Source organism: Scyliorhinus torazame, chromosome 11 (assembly GCF_047496885.1).
Source record: "Scyliorhinus torazame isolate Kashiwa2021f chromosome 11, sScyTor2.1, whole genome shotgun sequence".
NCBI lineage: Eukaryota > Metazoa > Chordata > Chondrichthyes > Carcharhiniformes > Scyliorhinidae > Scyliorhinus > Scyliorhinus torazame.
The window spans coordinates 160,304,549-160,319,945 of NC_092717.1; positions in this window are offsets into that span (position 1 = coordinate 160,304,549).

Below are 15,397 nucleotides of genomic sequence, written 5' to 3' on the forward strand. Positions count from 1 at the left end.
ATGATCCATTCGGTGTACCTAATTACTGTCTGTCATGGCGCGATAAGACTCTAGAAGACTCTCATGGCTGTTCTGCTTGGCATGGCTTCATGCTCAGCATGCTCAGCTTGCCAGAAAGCATTGAAATGGTTCCAATAGTTGATCCAGATCCTTCTCATCATTCTGTGACTGCTGACTTCTCTGGAAACCTCCAGCCATGCTTCCATTGTTTGCCTGGTAGGTCTTCTCCAGTCACTCACAGGAAACAAAACGTGGCACCTGGTTTGCACTACTTCTATCACCATCTCCACAGAGGGTTCTGCCTTGTCATGCAGACTACCATGTCCCTCCTCTTGTGTACTGTCACTTCAGGCCGCACGGCTAGTTTAGCCATCTGGGATGGCCACTTACGATAAGGAACATGGACGGTCACAAAGCATAATGGGAAAAATGGCCAATGTAAGGTTCAGGCAGGCTCAGAGCCTGAATGTATATTTGTGAGCGAAGAATCCAGGCGGTATCGAAACCCCCAACCGATTAGCACTTTGATGGCCCATCTCCATCAGACAAAGTACTGATACTTGAGCAACCGATACAACCCCAGACATTTTGGCGCCACTCCCTGTACTCAGGAAGCGTAAACAACAGGGTCAATGACCGCTTAGGACACGCCCAGCCATCAAGGCACCTGCTCCTTTATTGGTTCAAATCGAACACAGTGATCAAGAATTACCCAATTAGTGGGGTCCAAACTGAAGGACCGCCCAAAAGAGCGCGAAAACCCCCAAGGATAAAGAGAGAAACCGCCATGTGTTCGGCCTCTCTTGGACCTGGTGCTCCGGCAACGTCCACCTCCAATTGCAGCACCCCCAGAAGCAAGTTCAAGTTCAACGCCCGCTACCAGACGGATGAGCCCAGCTGAGCAGCAGTTACTTCTCCTGACCCAGTAGACCCAGATCCAAACAACGGCCACTGTTCCTCTGACCAAAGCCGGGTGCATGAACTTAAGTACAGGTTGTCATAGTTGATAGGTGTAGTTTAACTAGTTGTGTTTATGTTGTATGATTAATTGTGGGTGTAAATAAAGTACCCTTGATCTTGAACTAACTAACTGGTGTTTGGCTCTTTGATCGATATCCGATTGAACCTGGTGGTGGTATTATCTGTTACCTGGCGACTCTGAGCAATATAATATCGATATCCAAAGAAAGAAGGGCAACCTTATTGATTGCCATATTTATAATAGGTAAAAAATGCAACACTAGCACTGTGGCTTCACAGCACCAGGGTCCCAGGTTCAATTCCCCACTGGATCACTGTCTGTGCAGAGTATGCATGTTCTCCCCGTGTCTGCATGGGTTTCCTCCGGGTGCTCCGGTTTCCTCCACCAGCCCAAAGACTTGCAGGTTAGGTGGATTGGCTATGCTAAATTGCCCTTACTGTCCAAAAAAAAGGTCAGGAAGGGTTATTGGGTTACGGGGATAGGGTGGAAGTGAGGGCTTAAGTGGGTTGGTGCAGAATGACCTCCTTCTGCACTGTATGTTCTATGTTCAGCACTCTTTTTATTTATCTATTTTCTTATCAGAGTTACAAAGCCAGAGCTCAGAGTGTGGATAGGGGCAAACCCCTAATCCAGCTCCTTGCCTGCTCCAAAAAACAATTCAAATTGGATCCAATTCATGGTCCCCACAAGAGAGACATACCAGATCCAGGCATTACACCTGGCCTCACGCTCATCTTAGCCAAAAGACCACAAGATCTTGATCTTAGCCAACTGTTTTGCACTGCCTGCATCCTCTTTCAAGTCTAATGGATGGTCTTTTAACATGGCCTGCCGCTTCTGGGTCCTGCCTCTTACCTTCATTGGATGTCAACGACGTAACCCACTAAATAGTTGTCTTCTACCAACAATCTTCACACAGCGGGGACAGGACCTAGGAATGGCTTCAACATCAGGGTGTTGCCAAGATCAAAATACTCCAGCCTCTTTTTTCTGCTTTTCTCTCTACATTTGTTGCCTGGCCTATTTAATGTCTTATAGGTGTCATGTGAGAGTATCTTTAAGAAATGGATGTTTCTGAATGGGTGTGTTAATAAATATCTGCAGTGATAGTATATTTCTGCTGTACCATACCTGTAGAGTGGGCAGTGTGCTCCCCATACCACAATCTATTAAAAGTTGTGGGTCGGGTGAACTCCATGATACACATTGAGTTTCTCTAAACCCTGGCCCATAACAAATTGGGGGCTCGAGGGGGATAAAAGTCTATCTATTGGATTGGCTTAGTGAACTTAAAGACAGTGAGGGGTGAGCATATTGTGGTTGCTTTTCAGGTGTGGTATTCTAGTTTAAGTGTGGAGTGTGTTGTGGACGATGGCTGTTTCAGAGGCTCTGAAGTTTTTGGGGGTAGAGACAGTCACATGCAGTACCTTACGGACAGAGACTAAAAGCAGACTGTTAGATTTGACAAAAACATTGCAGTTAACATTACCTGACAAAATGCAAAAAGATGAAGTAATTATGGCGGTGGCTAAGCATTTAAAGTTGCCTGAGATACAGTTTGCCTCGTTGGAAATGGCAAAAATTCAGTTACAAATTAAACATATGGAACATGAGAAAGAATTAAAGCAGCTTGAATACGAAAGAGACGAAAAGAAAGAGAGAGTGCGGAAAGAAAAAGAGATAGAGAAGAAAAAGAAAAGGAGAGAGAAGAAAGGAGAAAAGAAAGAATAGCCCCAGCAGAACAAAAAGAAAGAGAAAGGGAGATACAGATCAGGGAAAAAGATAAAGAGAGAGAGTTTGAACTTCAGAAAATGGCCATGAAACATGAAAGTCAGTTAAAATTGGCAGACGTAAAAGGAAACGTACAGTTGGATGATAGTGATGAGGATAGTGAGAAAGAGCGTCAAAGTCGAAGGCTTTGTGGGGATCTATTTAAATATGTCCAAGCATTGCCAAGGTTTGATGAGAAGGAGGTGGAAGCCTTTTTCATTTCATTTGAGAAGGTAGCTAAACAAATGAAATGGCCACAGAACATGTGGGTATTACTGATTCAAACAAAGCTGATAGGTAGGGCTAGTGAAGTGTTTGCATCACTACTGGAGGAGGTATCTGGGACATATGAGGAGGTGAAAAAATCCATCTTAGGTGCATATGAACTAGTGCCTGAAGCCTACAGACAAAGGTTTAGAAATTTTAGGAAATAACTTGGTCAAACATACATGGAGTTTGAAAGGCTCAAACAGAGTAATTTTGATAGGTGGATAAGGGCTTTGAAAATAGACCAAACGTATGAAGCTCTCAGAGAAATTATACTTTTGGAGGAGTTTAAAAATTAAATTCCTGATGTAGTGAAAACTCATGTGGAAGAGCAGAGGGTTAAAACTGCGAGATTGGCAGAAGAAATGGCAGATGATTATGAATTAGTTCATAAATCAAAGCTTGGATTCCGACATCAGTTTCAGCCGGTGAGGGATAGAAACTGAGGACATGAGAAATGATGGGTGATAAAAAGGATAGTGTACCTCAGACTAAAAAAGAAATCCAAGACGGTGGAAAAGGAATGAAAAGTTGCAAATGTTTTCACTGTAATAAACTAGGCCATGTAAAGTCACAGTGTTGGTGGTTGAAGAAAAGCATTGGAAAGGCTGATGTGGCAAAACAGGATAAGACAGTTGGGTTTGTTACAGTGGTAAAGGGATGCCCAAGTGAAGCGAAGGAGGTGCAAAATATTGTACAGCCTGATCAAGAGGTGATTGATAAGAAGGTGCCAGATCTCTGTCAATAATTTACTTGTGTGGGTAAAGTTTACTCATGTGTATCAGGAGGAGCAGGTAAAGTAGTCACAATTTTAAGAGATACGGGAGCGAGTCAATCTTTGATGGTAAGAGATGAGGAGTTATGTAGTTTGGGAAGATTGTTGCCAGAAAAGGTGGTAATATGTGGAATTCAGGGTGAGAGGAGTAGTATTCCATTATATAAGGTCAGGTTGGAAAGTCCAGTGAAGAGTGGTGAAGTGGTAGTAGGAGTAATAGAGAAACCATCATGTCCAGGAATACAGTTTATCTTGGGCATGGTCGCAAGTGGGAGTGATGCCTACTGTGGTTGATAAGCCAGTGGAAAATCAGACAACTAAAGTGTTGAAGGACGAATATCCTGGGATGTTTCCGGATTGTGTAGTAATAAGGTCGCAAAGTCACGGGTTAAGACAAGAGGAGAAATCAAAGAGTGAAGATGAAGTTGGAGTGCAATTATCAGAAACGATTTTTGATCAGATAGTTGAAAAAGAACAAGAACAGGTGGAGGATGAGGCAGATATTTTTAGTTCAGGAAAAGTGGCGGAGTTACTCCCATCAGATCACCTTTACCTTTACCATTTGAGTATTTCTCATGTCCCCAGTTTCTATCACTCAGAGCCTGAAACTGATGTCGGAAACCAAGCTTTGATTTATGAACTAATTCATAATCATCTGCCATTTCTTCTGCCAATCTCGCAGTTTTAACCCTTTGCTCTTCCACACGAGTTCTCACTACATCAGGAATTGAATTTTTAAACTCCTCCAAAAGTATAATTTCCCTGAGAGCTTCATATGTTTGGTCTATTTTCAAAGCCCTTATCCACAACAAAAAAATATAGGTATAAAACAGATGTATCAGAAAGCATACATGGAAGAGGAATCTGAATGTATACCAGAGTGTTACCAAAGTGATATCTTGATGAGAAAATGGAGACCTTTACATATGCAGACGGATGAAAAGTGGGCAGAAGTTCATCAAGTAGTATTGCCGGTAGGGAATAAAAAGGAGGTATTGCGAGTGGCACATGAGGTACCAGTGGTAGGTCATTTTGGAATAAGGAAAACTCAAGTAAAAATACAAAAGCATTTTTATTGGCCTGGACTATATAAAGATGTAGTTAAATTTTGTCAATCATGTCACACATGTCAAGTGATAGGGAAACCTCAAGCAGTGATAAAACCAGCGCCCATAATACCCATTCCAGCATTTGAAGAACCTTTTACAAGGGTCCTAATTGATTGCGTCGGACCCACGAAAAGTGGGCATCAATATCTTTTGATGATAATGGATGTCTCTACTAGGTTTCCAGAGGCCATTGCAGTACGTAATATCACAGGTAAAAAGATTGTGGAGGAGTTCCTTAAATTCTTTACTAGATATGGAAATACAATCGGACCAAGGATCAAATTTTACCTCGGGGTTATTCAAAGAAGTTATGGATAGGTTAGGAATAAAACAATTTAAATCAACTGCATACCATCCAGCATCGCAGGGAGCGTTAGAAAGGTGGCATCAGACATTAAAGACAATATTGAGGGCTTATTGTCGCAATTATCCAGAGGATTGGGATAAAGGAATTCCATTCGCACTGTTTGCAATTAGGGATGCGTCTAATGAATCAACCAAATTTAGTCCCTTTGAACTTATTTTTGGTCATCAGGGGCAGAATTCTCCGGTATCGGCGCGATGTCCGCCGACTGGCGCACAAAATGGCGCAATTCAGTTGGGCATTGCGCTGCCCCAAAGGTGCGGAATGCTGCGCACCTTGGGGGGCCGAGCCCCAACCTTAAGGGGCTAGGCCTGCGCCGGACTGATTTCCGCCCCGCCAGCTGGCGGGAAAGGCCTTTGGTGCCCCGCCAGCTGGCGTAGAAATGACATCTCTGGGCGGCGCATGCGCGGGAGCGTTAGCGACCGCTGACGGCATTTCCGCGCATGCGCAGTGGATGGAGTCTCTTCCGCCTCCGCCATGGTGGAGACCGTGGCGAAGGCAGAAGGGACAGAGTGCCCCCACGGCACAGGCCCGCCCGTGGATCGGTGGGCCCCGATCGCGGGCCAGGCCACGGTGGGGGCACCCCCCGGAGCCAGATCGCCCCGCGCCCCCCCCAGGACCCCGGGGCCCACCCGTGCCGCCTTGTCCCACCGGCAAGGTAGGTGGTTTAATCTACGCCGGTGGGACAGGCATTTTAGTGGCGGGACTTCGGCCCATCTTCGGCCGGAGAATCGCGGGGGGGGGGGGCCCGTCAACCGGCGCGGCGCGATTCCCGCCCCCGCTGAATATCCGGTGCCAGAGAATTCGGCAACAGGCGGGGGCGGGATTCACGCCAGCCCCCAGCGATTCTCCGACCTCGCCCGAGGTAAGAGGACCACTTAAAATGATGAAGGAAAAATTGGTGAGTGAGAAATCAGAAATTACATTATTGGATTATGTGTCAAATTTTAGGGAACGATTAAATAGAGCAGGTGAATTGGCTAGGCAACATTTGAAAGTTGCACAAAATGTAATGTAACGGGTCGCGGGCATGAAATCCAAAGTTTGTAGTTTTGCCAGTGGAGATAAAGTTTTAGTGTTGTTACCAGTGGTAGGTGATCCTTTAAAAGCTAGGTTTTGTGGACCTCATCAGATTGAAAGGAAATTAAGTGAGCTGAATTATGTGGTAAAAACGCCAGAGAGAAGGAAAACCGAAAGCGTCATGTGAATCTGCTTAAAAGGTACTTTGATAGGGAAGGAGAGAAAAAGGAGGAGTTTAATTGATTCTAACTCATAGTGACAAACCAAATCCACATGACTGTGAATTTGACATACCTCAAATTAAATTGGAAAATGAGGATGTTCTTAAAAATTGGGATAAATTGTTGAGTTACCTTCCAGAGGAAAAATGAACTGACCTGAAAGAGTTATTGATATCACATGTACAAGTTTGTAGAGATAAATTGGGAAGTACTAAAATGGCTATACATGATGCAGATGTGGGAAATGCTGTTCCAATCAAACAACATCCATACAGGCTTAACCCTTTAGAATTGGCACAGGTTAACAAAGAGATTGAGAGTATGCTTAAAAATGGCATAATTGAAGTGGGTTGCAGCTATTGGAGCTCAACCATAGTGATGGTGCCTAAACCAGACGGTACCAAACGGTTGTGTGTGGACTATAGAAAGGTTAATGCGGTTACAAGAACGGACTCTTATCCTATCCCACGTTTGGAGGATTGCATTGAGAAAGTGGGACAATCAGCTTTTATTTCCAAACTGGATTTACTTAAAGGTTACTGGCAGATACCTTTATCTGACAGGGCGAAGTAGATTTCAGCTTTTGTGACTCCAGATGGTATATACCAATTCAAAGTTATGCCATTTGGCATGAAAAACGCCCCAGCCACATTTCAACAGTTAACTAACAAAGTTGTTTCAGGATTACCCAATTGTGCAGTATACATCGACGATCTGGTAATTTTCAGCCAGACATGGAAAGAACATTTAAAACATCTGATGGAGTTATTCGATCAGCTTCAGGAGGTGGGTTTGGTGATAAACCTAGCCAAAAGTGAATTTGGAAAGCCCAAGTCACTTTCCTTGGCCATACAATCGGACACGGGATGTGAAACCAACAGTTATTGAGGAGTTTTCAATACCCTCAAGACGAAGGGAAATAATCCGATTTCTTGGCCTGAGTGGATTTGTTCGATCATTGGTGAAAAATCTTTGTAGTGTGGTTGCTCCACTGATAGACTTGCTGAAGAAACGCCAAAAGTTTCAATGGACAGCGGACTTTCAACAGGCATTTGACTGCCTGAAAGCTGTGATAACCAATGCTCCTGTGTTGGAGAATTACAAGTGACTCTGTGATCAGATTGAACTAAAGTATTTGACTTTAAAGAGACATGCCGAGGCGTAGAGAAATGGACGGATCGTGCAGAGACCTTCTTGTTCAAAGAGACTGTCAATCGAGAAGGAGTTTCAGTTGGAGGAAGAAGAACAAAAAAAATTGGACTATATTATTATACCTGAATGTGTGTGTTGTTTTTTGAAACGAAAAAGTATATTTACTGTGTGCATTTCTTAAAGGATAGTGAAAAGGTGAAAAATGAAACCATCTTGAAGTTGATGGTTTCATTTTTTTTCTTGGGAGGAGGTGGCATGTGAGAGTACCTTTAAGAGATGGGTGTGTATTACTGCGTGATCTCAGAGTGGGTGGAGCTGGGCTGTCTGTCAGCTTTTTACTTTCGTTTTCGGCCGTTTGCTGCAGGGTGTGTTTTAGTTTAGTTTTCAGAGCTGGATACATGCAGTCCCAGCCAGAAGGGGTATTAGTCTCTCTCTCTCTGTAATCTAAAGACTGTAAATCAATCCTTTTGTGATTTAAAACTAATGACTGCTCTCAGTAGTGACTTTAACCTGATGTGCTTCTGTTAAAAGTTCTTTTTTAAGTATTATAGATGTTAAAAGGACAGCTTAAGGATTACTTAGAGTTGTATTCTTTGGGGGTTATATTTGAATTGATGGTTGCTGAGATGTTCACTGTATGCTTTAAAAAGGTTAACTTGAGTTGATAGAATAAACATAGTTTTGCTTTGAAAAATACTTTTCCATTTCTGCTGTACCACACCTGTAGAGTGGGCCGTGTGCTCCCCATACCACAATCTATTAAAAGTTGTGGGTCAGGTGAACTCCATGATACACTTTGGGGTTCTCTAAACCCTGGGCCATAACATAGGCCACAAAGCCAAATTGTTCCTCGTTCTATGCTGTGGTTCCAAGTGGGAAATCATGAAGAAGAATTAAGCTTTGAGTATCAGATTGACCACAGGGAGCGTCACAGTCTGATATGACCAATAACCAAATGTATGTTTCTACCAAGGATCACTGAGTAGACATCAAGAATTGCAACAATGAGTGATTAACACGTTTTCAACCCACAAACTAATTAAAAGCATTTCATTTTCAACATAGAAAGGTAGAACTGAGGCCAGTCGATGAAACTGGATTGGAGATTGACAAGCTAATAGGAAGTGAGTAGTAATTATAAATGGACATTATGTCACATGGATTCCTGAAAGAAAGTAACCTGCAGCATATTCATACTCACAGAATCATACCATTCAACCAACATCCGAGATTACTCAATCTACCATCCCTGGGTATGTCCTGCCCCACGAGAAGAATAGACCCACAAGATGGTGTGGCACAAAAGAGCTGAATTCCAGAAGTGACGTCTTTTAATATCGTGGCAGCATTTAGGTCCATATGACATCAATGAGTCCAGCACAAATAAAGATGGTTGTGATTGTTGGAGGGCAATCATTTCAAATCAAGGCAATCACTGTCGGAGTCCCTCAAAGGAGTGTTCTAGGCCCAATCATCTCCAGTTGCTTCACCAATGATTTTCCTTCCATCATGTGGTCAGAAATAGGGATGCCCAATGATGACTGCACAATGTTTGCTTCCATTCGCCACTTCCCAGGTTAGGATGCAATCTGTGCCTGCATGCAGCAAGACTTGGACAATATTCAGGCTCAGGCTGATGAATGGCAAGTAACATTTGTTCTTTGGTCAGCGACCATGTCCAACAGGATAGAATCCAACCATCTCGCTTTGATGTTCAATGGTATTATAATCACCAAATCCCTCAGCACCAACATTCCGGAGATAAATATTGAACAGAAACTTAACTAGACCAGTCACATCGGGACTGTGATCACAGAGCAAGTCAGAGGCTGGGCATTGCACAGAGAATGACTCACTTCCTGATTCCCCAAAGCTTTTCCACTTTCTCAAAGGAACAAGTCAAGAGTGCGATGGAATACTTTCCGCTTGCTGGCTGAGTGCAGCTCCAACAAAACTCAAGAAACTTAACATTACCCAGAAAACAGCAGCCCATTTGATCGGCACGCCATCCACCACCTTAAACATTCACTTCCTCCACCACTGGCACACTATGGCTACATAGCATACCATCTACAAGATATACTGCAGCAACTTGCCAAGGTTTCTTCAGCTGCACCTCCATCAGCAAACCCCTTATAGAAAGATAGAAACTTGGAGCAAAAGTAGGCTATTCGGCCCTTTGAGCCTGCTCTGTCATTCAATATTATCATGGCTGATCCTCTACCTCAATACCATATTCCCACTTTCTCCCAATAACCCTGGATGCCATTAAAATCTAAAACATTATCTATCCCTTTCTTGAATACATTCAGTAACTTGGTGAAGAAATATTGCCTCATCTCAGCCCTAAATGATCTACCTCATATCCTGAGACTGTGCCCCTGGCTCTAGGTTCCCCAACCAGGGAAAACATCCTCCCTGCATTTAGTCTGTCCAACCCTGTGAGAATTTTATACATTTCAAAAAGTTCTGTTCCCATTCTTCTAAATTCAAGTGAATCCAGGCCCAGTTGAACCAATCCCTCCTTGTCGGAGAGTCCTGCCAACCCCAAAATCAGTCGAGTGAATCCATAGAATCCCTACAGCAGAAGAAGGCCATTCGGCCCATCGGGTCTGCACCAACCCTTCAACGAAGCACTCTAACGAGGCCCACTCCTCTGCCCTATCCCTGTAACCCTTTTACCCCACCTAACCTGAAGATCTTTGGACTGTGGGAGGAAACCGGAGCATCCGAAGGAAACCCACGCAGAGACAGGGAGAAAGTACAAACTCCACACAGACAGTCATCCAAGGCCGGAATCGAAACCCGGTCCCTGGTGCTGTGGGGCACCGTGCTAGTCTAGTGAACCTCCTCTGAACTCCCTCTATGGCAAGTGTCATGATATGCAAACATGCAGCTAATGAACACATAGAATAGGACACGACCAATGAGCAGTCAGGACATTCAGGGGTGGTATCTCACTATAAAAGGGATGAGACACTCACACCCTGCCTCTTTCCACAGACCAACATCTACAGCGTGAGACAGGGTGTATCCTCAGCATCACACCCCAGCACGTGGCTTAGAGCAAGCTGGTTCAGTTAGGCTGAGTTACTACATTTAGATTAGCAGAGAGTCGAACTCATTGAGAACTGTGCTATTAGTTCAATAAAACACATTGAACTCACTTCAAGTCTGGAGCATCTTTTACGCAAAACTGCATCAAGTGGCAGCTTGTGTTGTTCCAAATTACATAACACAACAGCAAGTATATCCTTTTTTAGGTAGGGAGACTAAACTGCATACAATACTCCAGATGCAGTTTCACCAAACCCCTGTACAACTTTAGTAAGACATCCCTACATCTGAACTCAAATTCTCTTGCAATGAAGGCTAACAGACCATTTGCTTTTCTAATTGTTTGCTGCACTTGCCTCTCAACTTTCATTGACTGGTGTACAAAGACACCCAAATCCCTTTGTACATCCACACTTCTCAACATATCACCATTTAAATAATACTCTTCCTTTCTGTTTTCACACCGAAGTGTATAACTTCACATTTAGCCACGAGTTTGCTCACTCACTCAGTTTGTCTAAGTTACCTTGAAATTGCCTTTTATCCTCCTCACAACTCAAAATTCCATTGGGTTTCGGGTTGGTTCCGCCGTGTGTCAATTCTGCCCAGTTTTGTTTAACATTGGTTCCCCTTGCAATAAGGTCTAGCTACTGCAGACCCTCCCAGCCCCAACCTCTCCTCTGACACTCCAAATCCCCTCTGTCAATCCCAGCAGGCCTCACCTACTTTCTTCACCCTGGGACCCCACACTCAACTGGCCTGGGACCCTGGGCTTTCAGCTCAAGTGTTGTACACAGCAGCTTCAGGTACTGCAGGGGCTAGAGGGTTGCTAACCAATCAGATTGGTCGATTGGCCGGAAGGTCTCTGCGGTGGCACTTCCCACCCTCATTGGAGTGAGGGGTGAAAATCCTGCCTCCAGCCAATTAATGCTCATTGGAGGCAGGCAGACAGTATCAGTGGGGATATGTTCCCTGCTGACTCTTCAGATGGTAGGAAGAGAAACCCTGCCATTCTAAAACTCACGGTCATGGTTATGTGACTGTAGGACTATCCACTAAACCTGTTACAAATTATCCCGCTGTTTTCTGTTAAAGGCATCTTTGGGCTGTGAGCCTTCACTTTTGATGGCGAGCCTTCACTTTTGATGGCCTCCTGAACTGGAGGCCAAACGTAAAGCGTGTTGTGTTATGTACTCTGGGATAACACAGGCTGCAACTGGATGCAGCTTTAACCAAAAGATACTCCAGACCTTGACGTTAGTTCAATCTGATTTATTGAACCAGGAGCACAATTAGCACAGTTCTCTAATAGTTCGACTCTCTGCTAACCTAAGTGTGGCTACTCTGTCTGACTGAACCAGACTAGCTCTTAGCCATGTGCTGGAAGTGTGATACTATACATACACCCTTACTCACTCGGTAGATGTTCATCAGTGGAAAGAGGTGGAGTGTGAGTGCCTCGTGCCTTTTATAGTGAGATACCACCCCTGAGTGTCCTGCCTGCTCATTGGTCATGTCCTGTTCTCTGTGTACATTAGCTGCCTGTCTGTGCCTGTCTGTATATCATTATTTGCATGTCTGCATATCATGACATCTCCCCTTTAAAAAAAATGTTTTGTTGACACATGGGAACATACTTACATGTGGTGGCATACATTAACATATTTACAAGTGGTGGCATATGTGAACATATTTACATGTGAAGACAGCTGCCTAATGTGAGAAAACAGAACATAGCAAACAAAACAAATGTTCATAAGTCCAGTCTCTGGGGCTTGCGTCTGATCCTTGTCGACCGCCAGAGAGGTAGTGGTGGGGACGATGGCGCCTTGACAGGTGGGATGGAAGCCTGACTGGTGGCCTCGTAGTTTGGGGTATCAGGAGGTGGCAAAACAACGGACGGAAACGGAGAAGAAAGCGGTTGGGGCAGGCAACTTTGCGCAGTGCCCGTCTGTTTCGTCGCACAACAGAACCATCAGCCATACGTACAACATACGAGCGGGGCGCAGCCTGTCGAACAACGACAGCTGGAGCAGACCAGCCACCATCCGGTATCTTGATCCTGACAGTATCTGCCGGGGATAACACGGGCAAATTGGTGGCATGAGCATCATAGCCCTGCTTTTGCTGGTTTCGGAGCCGCTGCACCTTCTGCAGCACCGAGAGGTAATGCAGGTTGGGCAAGTGAATGGCTGGAAGTGTTGTTCGCAGGTCCCTGTCCATCAGGAGTTGAGCCGGCGAAATGCCAGTGGACAGTGGGGTCGCCCTGTACGCAAGCAGCGCGAGGTAGATGTCAGAAGCAGAACCCCGGCCTTGCAGATGAGCTGTTTCACAATGTGCACCCCTTTTTCAACCTTTCCATTGGACTGCGGATAGGGTGGGCTGGAAGTGACATGTTTGAACTGATGCGACTGGGCAAACATAGACCACTCGTGGCTGTTGAAGCACGGGCCATTGTCACTTAAGACAGTGAGTGGAATACCATGCCTGGAGAACGTCTCCTTACAGGCCTTGATGACGGTCCAAGATGTGAGGTCTGAGAGTTTCACAACTTCAGGGTAATTGGAGAAATAATCAATAATCAACACGTAGTCACGACCATTCGCACAAAAGAGGTCGCTGCCAACCTTTGACCATGGGGAGGTCTCGATTTCATGCTGCTGGAGCGTCTCCTTGCTCTGCGCTGGCTGGAAGAGTTGACAGGTTGCACAGTTGAGGACCATGTTCAAGATGTCCTGGCTGATCCCGGGCCAGTAGACAGCTTGCCGGGCTCTGCATCTGCACTTCTCGACGCCCAGGTGTCCCTCATGGATTTGGCGGAGCACCAAGCTCTGGAGACTGAGTGGAATGACAATCCGGTCCAGCTTGAGGAGGATACCATCAATCACCGTCAGGTCGTCCTTTACATTGTAAAATTGAGGGTACTGCCTTTTCTGCCAGCCATTGGCGAGGTGGTGTATAACACACTGCAAGAGGGGGTCTTTGGCTGTCTCCTCGCGGATACGAACCACCTTCTCATCAGACGCCGGGAGGGTGCTAGCACACAGCTGCACCTGTGATTCAATCTGCCGGATGATTTCCAGCAGTTCACTAGCCAATGTGATGGAGTGGGACAATGCATCAACGATGATGAGCTCCTTGCCAGGCTTGTACACTAAGTCAAATTCGTACCTTCTGAGTTTGAGGAGGATGCGCTGCAACCGAGGCATCATGTCGTTCAGGTCCTTGTGGATAATGTGGACCAGAGGCCTATGATCCGTCTCAACAGTGAATGTCGTCAGGCCGTAGACATAGTCGTGAAACTTGAGAATGGCAGTGAGAAGGCCCAGGCATTCCTTCTCTATTTGCGCATACCTTGTTTCGGTGGACGTCTTGACCCTCGATGCGTAGGCTACCGGTGCCCAGGATGAAGTGTCATCGCGTTGAAGCAGCACCGCACCGATGCCATCCTGGCTCGAATCTGTCAAGATCTTCGTCTCCCTGTCTGGGTCGCAAAATGCCAAGACGGGTGCAGTGGTGAGCTTGGCTTTCAACTCCAACCACTCTGCCTGATGTGCTGCCTTCCACTCAAAGGCAGTGGACTTTTTGACCAGGTTTCTTAGGGCCGTAATGTGTGGGACCAGGTTTGGGATGAACTTGCCCAGAGAATTGACCATGCCCAGGAAGCGCAGCACTGTCTTCTTGTTTCAGGGACCTTCATGGCTTCGATGGCCTTGACCTTGCCTGTGTCCGGGCGCACGCCCTGCTGAAAGATCTGGTCACCTAGGAACTTGAGTGTCGACATGCCAAAACAACATTTGGACCTGTTCAGCTTCAGGCCATTGGCATGGCCACGGCGGAATACCTGCTGGAGACAGGAAACATGCTCTTCAGCGGCCGTGGACCATATGATGATGTCATCCACGTACACACGAACCCCTTCACTGCCCTCCATCATCTGCTCCATGATGCGATGGAAGATCTCCGATGCCGAGACAATGCCAAACGGCATGCGATTATAGCAGTATCTGCCAAACAGTGTGTTGAAGGTGCAGAGCCTTCTGCTGGACTCATCCAGCTGGATTTGCCAAAATCCATGTGACGCATCTAACTTGGTGAAAAAACATGCGTGTGCCATCTCACTGGTGAGTTCCTCCCGCTTCGGGATGGGGTAGTGCTCACGCATTATATTCTGGTTGAGATCCTTGGGATCAATGCAGATGCACAGGTCTCCCGAAGGTTTTCTAACACAGACCATCGAGCTGACCCAGTCAGTCAGTTAGGTTACCTTGGAAATGATGCCCTGTTGCTGAAGATCCTTGAGCTGTGCCTTCAGGCGCTCCCTCAGCGGACCCGGGACCCGGCGTGGTGCGTGGACCACTGGCTTGGCATCAGGTCATAGCAGAATCTTGTATCGATATGGCAGCGTGCCCATCCCGTTGAACACATCCGGATACTGAGCGAGGATGTCGTCAATTCCGGCCTGAAGATCCACATTGGAGGATGTCATTGTGTAAACCCGCTGCACGAGGTTCAGCTGCTTGCAGGCCTGCACGATAGGTAGAGCTGCCCTGTCTGGCTTGACAATTTCAAAACGTAACCATGCATGGGTGCTCCGGTTGGAGACGAGAGGATGGCAGGATCCCAGTGCCGTGATGGCATTTCCGTTGTAGTCCAGGAGCCTGCAGGTTGCTGGAAGGA